Source organism: Panthera pardus, unplaced genomic scaffold (genome assembly GCF_024362965.1).
Source record: "Panthera pardus isolate Hobbes unplaced genomic scaffold, ASM2436296v1 HiC_scaffold_3, whole genome shotgun sequence".
NCBI lineage: Eukaryota > Metazoa > Chordata > Mammalia > Carnivora > Felidae > Panthera > Panthera pardus.
The window spans coordinates 3,886,129-3,896,016 of NW_026526876.1; positions in this window are offsets into that span (position 1 = coordinate 3,886,129).

Below are 9,888 nucleotides of genomic sequence, written 5' to 3' on the forward strand. Positions count from 1 at the left end.
CTGAATCCAAAGCAGGTTCCGGGCTCCGAGCCATCAGCACAGAGCCCGATGCGGGGCTCGAACTCACGGACAGCGAGATCGTGACCTGAGCTGAAGTCGGACGCTCAACCGACTGAGCCACCCAGGCGCCCCTCGAATCTGTCATTTTAGAATGCTGCTTTTTCAGAAAGCTCACCGACTCAGCTGTAAGTATTCACTCCGTCCGTGATCTCATTCAGGGAGGGAGCCTTTTGGATTTAAACACATTTGGCTGTTGAAGAATCCTGATTTCAAAATAGGGTGACTTCATGCTCGTCATTACAGCCCCCTTTAGAAAAAGCACAGCTCTCTTTGCACTGGGCCAGCCTGGTGAGAAGTTCCCTGAAGGAACAGAAAAACAGCCTTTAAGAGACATCCAGTGCTAGCTTCATAAAAGGACCATTGTAGTGGGGTGTTTGTGTGTTTTTTTTTTTTTTTTTTTTTACGTGTCCATTTGTAATGAAATTTCCATGTGTCTGTTACAGAATGTCACAGCATCAGGCATTAGGTTTTCCAGTTTGGATGAAATTTTTTATTACCCCCTTCCTGGGGTTCAGAGACCCACCCACCTCTGCAGATACCTTCCCATGCTTGGCATTTACTACCCATTTCTCCTTTTTTGTGGAGGGGGTGGGGAGCGGGGAGATTAGAACTCTGGTTTTCCCTGGGGGGAAAAAATCCTCATCCTACTTTCAGACCCTGGGGTAGTGGGTGGAGGCCAGCCCTACGCCCAAGATTTAAGTCACTGACACTGGCTTCTAGGTCTTTTGTTGGAATTCCTTAGAAAAGAAGCTCTCCTCCCAGAGGGCTTGACCCAGGAGAGTTGTGGGTCTGTCGTGTCTGAGAGTTACCATGTAGCGACAGCTTGCCTGGGAGTGGAGCCCAGACTGAGGAGAGCCCAGCTTAGAGAAATCGAGAAAAATCGAGTTCTGATGACCCGGCGTTTTCTGCTTTAGCTGGTGTCTATCCGTGTTAGTTTCCCGGACCTGTTGCCACAAAGTATCGCAAACCGGGTGGCTTAAAAGTCGGCTCATTTGGGATTCAGGCCCACCCCGATGACCTCATTTTAACTTGATTACCTCTGTAAAGACTCTGTTTGCAAACAAGGGTCACCCACGCAGGTGCTGGGGGTTAGGGCTTCCAACATTTTGTCTTTATTTGGGACGCAGTTCAGCCCAGAACACATGTCATGCGGTCTGAGATCTGTCCGTGCGTCATGTTTCAGTTCCGCGGAGCAAATCCTGTATTTTGCGGGCGGCCATCCAAATGAAGGACAGGGATTTCCATTTCTTTTCATACAAGTTTTCTATGTCACCGGGAGGAAGGAGGCCAGAAACAAAACAACAAGACGGCAAACTGGATTTGAGGGAGAGAAGGCAGCACTGTATGTATCTTTTTGTTTGTTTTAATTTTATGTTTATGTTTGAGAGAGGGAGTGACAGAGTGCCAGCAGGGGAGGGGCAGAGGGAGAGGGAGACACAGAGTCCGAAGCAGGTTCCAGGCTCCGAGCTGTCAGCACAGAGCCCGACAAGGGGCTCAAACTCACGAACTGTGAGATCAAGACCTGAGCCAAAGTCGGACGCTTAACCGACTGAGCCACCCAGGGGCCCCTGTATGTGTCTTGATAAACATAAATATCCATATACACACACGTAAACACACATATATGTGTACTTATATGAATTCTATATAATTCTATCTTATCTATCTATCATCGATCATCAATCAATCATCCGTCATCTCCATGCTTATGGTACAGAATGTCTCAGGGTGCAAATGCTTTCTTTCTCATGTGTTAATCCCAGGATAAAAACAACATCTAACCTGACTACTATTCGTCCCCTCAAAAAGGGGATTCTTCTTATTTCCCTGAATGCCTTTTGGGGGGACCAATAGCAGTCTCCCCCTGAGAAAGTCTCCCCCTGAGGCCACAGGTCACCCCGCCCAGCAGCCGGAGGTCTGGCAGAAAGGCGCAGAAGCTGGAGTTGGAGGCTACCCCAGCCCGGGGCGGCTGATGTCGCAGATCGGGTCTCCTCTGCGGCAGGTGCCCCAGGGGCTGAACCGACGCCCGATGTCGACATTTCTCTCTCAGGCTGGTTTCTTAGCAAGTCCACAACACCATCGCAAGAAGCTCTTTGGTGTCAGGCGCTCTTCTAGGTGCTGAGGACCCGGAAGTAAGCAAGAGAAACAGAGACTTGGATGTTACGGAGCTTACGTTCCGGTGGGGTTAGTGGAGTCTTTGTGTCATTCTAGGGAAGCGGGTCCAACACCATGAGCCCCCCGGCCCCGTCTTAGGGAGAATGCAACATAGAGAAAGGTCTTCCTTCCTTCCTTCCTTCTTTTCTCTTCCTTCTTTCTTTCTTTCTTTCTTTCTTTCTTTCTCTTCCTTCCTTTCCCTTCCTTCCTCCTTCCTTCCTTCTTTTCTTTCTTTCTTTCTTCCTTCCTTCTTTCCTTTTCTCTTTCTTTCTTTCTCTTCCTTCCTTCCTTTCCTTTTCTTCTTTTCTTTCATTTTCTTTCTTTCTCTTCTTTCTTTCTTTCTTTCTTTCTTTCTTTCTTTCTTTTCCTTCCTTCCTTCCTTCCTTCCTTTATTTCTTTCTCTTCCTTCCTTCTTTCTTTCTCTTCCTTTTTTCTTTCTTTCTTTCTTTTCCTTCCTTCCTTCCTTTTTTCTTCCTCTTCCTTCCTTCCTTTCCTTTTCTTCCTTCCTTTCCTTTTCTTTCTTTCTTTCTTTCTTTCTTTCTTTCTTTCTTTCTTCCTCTTCCTTCCTTCCTTTCCTTTTCTTCTTTTCTTTCATTTTCTTTCTTTCTCTTCCTTTTTTCTTTCTTTCTTTCTTTCTTTCTTTTCCTTCCTTCCTTTTTTCTTTCTTCCTTCCTTCCTTTTTTTTTCTTTCTTTCTCTTCTTTCTTTCTTTTCCTTCCTTCCTTTTTTTTCTTCCTTCCTTTTTTTCTTTCTTTCTTTCTCTTCTTTCTTTCTTTTTTTCTTTTCCTTCCTTCCTTTTTTCTTCCTTCCTGCCTTCCTTCCTTTTTTTCTTTCTTTTTCTTTCTTTCTTTCTTTCTTTCTTTCTTTCTTTCTTTCTTTCTTTCTCTTCTCTATGTTTACTTATTTTTGAGAGAGAGAGAGAGAGAGAGAGAGAGAACGAGCAGGGGAGGGGCAGAGAGAGAAGGAGACACAGAATCTAAAGCAGGCTCCAGGCTCTGAGCTGCCAGCACAGAGCCCAATACATGTCTTGAACCCACAAGCCATGAGATCATGACCTGAGCCGAAGTGGGATGCTTACCCAACTGAGCCACCCAGGCGCCCTGACAAAGGTCTTGTTTTCATGTTACCCGTGGGGACTGTGCCCATGTGCCTAGCATCTCTCACCAGGCTTCCTTGGGATATATGTCACCTAGACCCTCTTCCAAAGGGACACAAAATCCAGTAACGAGTCTGATTTTTAGTTGTCATTTTTGGCTGCTGCAGTTCCCATACTGTCGATGGTTTAACCTATCTCCAGTCCTTTGGCACCTCGAACCAGCAAATACCATGAGAGTCTCTATCCTTTTATGTACAGTAGCTTTTAGCTACCACTGTGAAAAAAATTTTTTTACTCATTAGATGTACCACATCAGATGCATCAAACATAGTGTGTTTTGAATTTCTTTTCTTTTTTGTTGAAAAGTCCTTCAAGCTTTCAGGAAAGTGGAAGTGATCTCTGCTCTGTCCCAGGAAATGAGAGTTTAGAGTGGCTTCTCACCGAGGGTTGAACAAATCTATGGACGGCCAGGGAAACTTGACCACTCTCTCTGGGATGGGGGAACCACGTAAGGCGGGGAAAGACTGTGGCCCCACGGGACACCTTGCTTTGAGTCTCAGTCTGACTGCTTCACAGCTGTGAACAATTTGGGGTCAGGTCCACTGGACTCAGCTTCCTCATCTAAGGACTTTGAAAAAAATATCCATTTCGTGGGCTTGTTTAGAAGTCACTCGGGAGGACTCTGGGGTCTTGAGTGGGTACCAGCGGGGGGCGTCTGAGAACCATTGTCGGGCGAAAACCCAACTGAAATTGATTCACATGATCAGCGCTATGTTGGGGAGTTGGTTAAACCAATCAGAATTTAAGGGACTCAAAGTCTGGCTCTGCCCCTCTCCAGCTGTGTGTCTGAGCGAATCGCTCACCCTCTCTGTTGAGTTCGCGTCTGTAAAATGTTTAGATCGGGGCCTGGCGCATAATACACTTTCAGTACATGTTAGCTAGTATTATTATTATTTTTTAAGTTTTATTTTTATTTATTCTGAGAGAGAGATAGAGAGCCAGTGGGGGAGGGGCAGAGAGAGAGGGAGACAGAATCCCAAGCAGGCTCTACACTGACAGCGCAGAGCCCAATGCAGGGCTCGAACTCACGGACGGTGAGCTGAAATCGAGTCGGACGCTTAACCGGCGGAGCCACCCAGCCGCCCCCAATTTTAGCTGTTATTATCAATCCCCCCCACTTGGAAGTAGCTGATAACCCCAAGAGTGGCTTTCAGCTGGGGAATCATACTGGAATCATGATATTTAATTTCTAGTATTTATTTATTTGAAACTTCAAATTGCATGAAGGATCTCCATTTTCATTTTCCAAAAGAAGTATGGGATTAAAAAAACGGTTGTCCTGCTACATAGTAAGATTGGGCTTGCCTAGTACTGTGCGCATTACTTAGCTCTTGCTTCGTACGGTGGTGAGTCTATTCTGTGTCAAATGTTTTATTTTGCACGTAGATGGAACTATTCTCCGTGCCAAGCCTGGCTAATCCACTTATAAAGAAGAAGCTGATAGCAAAACTCGTACATTGGCATGGTCCTTGGACAGTTTATGAACATTTCCAAATCTATTCTTTAATTTAATGCTCCAAGTATCCTTGCAAAGTGAAGAGAACACGTGCTATTATGGTCTCTGTTTTATTTTATTTTTTAATTTAACATTTATTCATTTTTGAAAGGCAGAGAGAGACAGGGCACGATGGGGGAGGGGCAGAGAGAGAGGGAGACACAGAATCCGAAGCAGGCTCCGGGCTCCGAGCTGTCGGCACAGAGCCCGACGCGGGGCTCGAACCCACGGACCGTGAGATCATGACCTGAGCCGAAGTGGGCAACTCCACCGTTTGAGCCACCCAGGCGCCCCACGATCTCTGTTTTATCATGAAGAAATTGTGCCCTTTGAGAAGGAAAGGGTCTTTCCTAAGGCTCCTAGGTTAGCAAAAAAAGCAGAACGCAATCCCTTCCCCACTGCCCGGAACAGGAATACTTTCCGCCTGGGGTTTATAGGTGATCAGTGGCCACGAGAGCAATATGCTGGGAAGAGACCACGGCTATGTTGGGTCAGTAGGCAGAGACATGACTTATGGGATTATTATAGGCACACGGCATCCTGTCATCTAGGGCTGGAAAGGAAATGGAAATGGTATCACCTTTGTCTCATAGAAAAACCACCAACTCCTGGCACTGGTCCCTCTTAAAGGAATTTGGCAACAACGTAGCACGTTATCAGCGGTTATTTCCTGAATACTCTCTATGTGGGACTTGGATGTGCGCGCAGGGTCTGTTGTAGGTCAAGAGGGCCACAGGCCGCTTGAGGGTCCCTAGTTTTGTCAAACGCAGAAATGACAGGTTTCCAAACGTGCTGTGGTATACGCTCTTAGTATATGAACCGGCAATTCATTCCTGGGTATTTATCCAAGTGAACGCGCGCCTCGGTCCGTACAAAAAGCTGCACACACGTGTTTATAGCGGCTTTATTCATAATCGCCAATACTTGGAAGCAGCCAGTGTTGTTCTTTAGTAGATGAAGAGTTGAAGAAACTGTGGTGCCTCCAGACAACAGAATGTTATTAGCATTCAACAGAAATGGTTGAACGTCCTGCCTGACTCTTGATTTTTGACTCAGGTCGTGATCCCAGGGTGGTGGGATTGAGCCCCCAGTCAGGCTCCACGCTCAGCGTGAAGCCTGCTTAAGACTCTCTCTCTCTCTCTCTCTCTCTCTCTCTCCCTCTGTCCCTCTCCCCTGCTCGTGCTCTCTCTTTCTAAAATAAAAATAAATAGGGGCGCCTGGGTGGCTCAGTTGGTTGGGCGTCCGACTTCGGCTCAGGTCACGATCTCGCGGTCCGTGAGTTCGAGCCCCGCGTCGGGCTCTGGGCTGACGGCTCGGAGCCTGGAGCCTGCTTCCGAGTCTGTGTCTCCCTCTCTCTCTGACCCTCCCCCGTTCATGCTCTGTCTCTCTCTGTCTCAAAAATAAATAAATGTTAAAAAATAAAATAAAAATAAATAAATTAAAAAAAAAAAGAGAGAGAGAGAGATGAGCTATCAAGCCATGAAAAGCCATGGAGGGACCATAAATGCGTATCAGTTATGAGTGATAGCATCTGAAAATGCTGCCTACGCTGTGATTCCAACTATGTGATATGGAAAAAGCGAAACTATGGAGACCATTAAAAAAAAAAAATCCACGGTTGACAGGGGATGGGGAAGGCAGATAAAGACGTGGAGCCCAGCGTGTTTTTAAGGCGGTGAAAATATTCTGTGTAATATCACGACGACGGACGTATGTCACGCATTTGTCCGAACCCAGAGAACACACACCACCAGGAGCGAACCCTAAGATAAGCTACGGGCTCCGGGTGATTCTGAGGTGCCCGTGTAGGTCCGCCAAGCGTTAACAGGTTGTACCAGCCTGCTGGGGGATGTTGATCACGGAGGAGGTGATGCATCTGTAGGGGCAGGCGGTACATGGGACATCTCGGGGCCACCCTCTCAACGTTTTTTTTTTTTTTTTTTTTTTTTTTTGGGACAGAGAGAGACAGAGCATGAACGGGGGAGGGGCAGAGAGAGAGGGAGACACAGAATCGGAAGCGGGCTCCAGGGTCTGAGCCATCAGCCTAGAGCCTGACGCGGGGCTCGAACTCACAGAACGCGAGATCGTGACCTGGCTGAAGTCGGACGCTTAACCGACTGCGCCACCCAGGCGCCCCTTAAATAATTTTTTTAATGTTTATTTATTTTTGAGACAGAGAGAGACAGAGCATGAGTGGGGGAGGGGCAGAGAGAGAGGGAGACACAGAATCGGAAACAGGCTCCAGGCTCCGAGCCATCAGCCCAGAGCCTGACGCGGGGCTCGAACTCACGGACCGCGAGATCGTGACCTGGCTGAAGTCGGACGCTCAACTGACTGCGCCACCCAGGCGCCCCGTCGGGGCAACCCTCTCAATTTTGCTTAGACTAGACATCACGGCAAGAAAAAGTCTTTGAAAACCAGTAATGCTTTTCAGTATACTAAGAGGGCCGTGCAATATACTTGCGTTCTTTGCATTCGTTCTGGGATTTCTAAAAAGTAGTCATTCAATCGTGCACAGCGGGAGGTGTGGCCGGCCCTGTGCCAGCCCTTCCTGCCTTGGATACAGTGGTAACTAAAACACAGCCGCTGCCCTCTGGAAGCCGCTGACCCCCTGGAGTAAACAAATGAGAAGGGCCGCCAATGTCCCAGTGGGGTAAGTATGAATGGCCTGCTAGGGGAAGTCCGAAAGGAGTGGGGAGCTTTGCCCGGGGGGATCAGAGGGAGCCTCCCAGAGGTGAAGCTGGCACTGAAGGATGGGTAGAGCTTTGCAAAGTAGAGGCGAGAACATTCCGGATGCGGGCAGCAGCGTGAATGTTCCTGATGTAGCCAAGAACGGTAAGCGTCCTGGACCGTACCCCTGACACTCAAGAGCGAAATCCTATGATATGTGTCCATTTTAAATGGTTTTAGTTTCCGTGGGGCAAGATTTTGCCTACGTGCCTCCGACTCCTTACGAGACAGTTGAGTCCTTCCTTCCGCTCGGTTCTGGGGACTGATGAACAGTAGACGGCCCTAGTTGATGGGTCGGTGAGGGTCCCCAGCGGACGCCAGCTGGACACAGGGTCCCTTCCTCTCAGTGCTTCAGGACTCTTGGTTCAGAGAATCTCTCTTTTCTCCTGTCTCGCTTCCTGTTCCCTCTGCTGGCACCCTGGGTAGCTCCGGGCTTTCTTCTGGGACCGAGAACTTGTGTGAAGAGTTGCCAGTGAAAAATGGAATTAGGCGAGCGGGTCTCTTGCAAAATAGATTACGTAAAGTGTCCCAAAGATAAAAGAAATTCCTATGGGTTGGCTATTCTGGATAACTGTATTACAACATTGCTTCTTCATTTCAAAGCTGAACGGTGGCCGGGTGAGATATGCCTTATGCTCCAGCTGGATGACGCGATTCAAAGGGGGTAGTTTTGAGGTACATCTTAAGAGAAGTAACAGGCACCCCGAATGATTGGGGGCACCGGAACTGGTGAGAAAGTGCCAGGGGAGCTGGCGGAGGAAGGACTGTGTCTAGATAACTTGGTGTTTATTACTACCGTCTTTGCTGTTTGACATTTTCTTATTTTATTTTATTTTAATTTAATTTAATTTAATTTAATTTAATTTAATTTAATTTAATTTTATTTTTGAGAGAGAGAGAGAGAGAGAGAGAGATATGGCGCATGAGCGGGGGAGGGGCAGAGAGACAGGGAGACACAGAATCCGAAGCGGGCTCCGGGCTCCGAGCCGTCAGCACAGAGCCCGACGCGGGGCTCGAACCCACGAACCGTGAGATCATGACCTGAGCGGAAGTCGAACGCCCAAGCAACTGAGCCACCCAGGGGCCCCAGAAGAGCATGTGATTTTTGATCTTGGGGTCATGAGTTCAAGCCCCACGTGGCGTGTAGAGATGACTTAAAGAAAAGAGTTTTATTGAGATATAACTCACATTCCGTATAAGTCATCAACTTAAATCGTACCGTTCAGTGGTTTTTCATATATTAATAGAATTGTGAAAACGTCCCCACAGTCAACTTTTAGGGCACTGTTATCACCCCAGTGAGAAACCCCATAGCCTTTGGCTGCTCCTTTCGAGATTGTTCCATCCCTCACTCCCCACCCCCCCATCATCCTTGGAAACTACCACTCTACTTTCTGTCTCTGGGGATTTGCCTATTCTGACATTTCAGATAAATAGGATCGTACAATATGGTGTCTTTCATGAGTATTTCCGCTTAGCCCAATGTTTTCGAGGTTTAACCAGATAGTAAGTGTTGTTCTCTTTAAAATTTTTTTTAATGTTTATTTATTTATTTTTATTTATTTATTAAAAAAAATTTTTTTTAATGTTTGTTTTTGAGAGACAGAGAGAGACAGAGCGTGAGCAGGGGAAGGGCGAGAGAGAGGGAGACACAGAATGTGAAGCAGGCTCCAGGGTCCGAGCTGTCAGCACAGAGCCCGATGTGGGGCTTGAACGCACAGACTGTGGGATCATGACCTGAGCCGAAGTCGACCCTTCACCGACGGAGCCACCCAGGCGCCCCCAAATTCAACACTTGCGAGCAGGCAGTCACCCTCCTTCATGAATTAGGCTCATTTGTTTGGGACATTTATGTTCCCAGCCTGTTCCTTGTGGCCCTTGAGTTCTGTGCCCCGCTGTGGAAGATGGCCTTTGACCTGGAGCTTGAAGTCTGGATCTGAATTAGCCAGACAGGGGGCAAAAGGGGGCAGGATGAAGGGGTGAGGATTTCTTATTTACTTACTCCCAAGTAGACAGTCCCACAACATGGATTAGTGTCACATACTTCCTTTTAAGAGTTAGTTTTTTGGGGCGCCTGGGTGTCTCAGACGGTTAATCGTCCGACTTCGGCTCAGGTCACGATCTCGCGGTCCGTGAGTTCGAGCCCCGCGTCGGGCTCTGTGCTGACGGCTCGGAGCCTGGAGCCCGCTTCCGATTCTGTGTCTCCCTCTCTCTCTGCCCCTCGCCCCCTCTCAAAAATAAATAAACATTAAAAGAAAATTTTTTTTTCAATTAAAAAAAAAAAAAAGAATTCG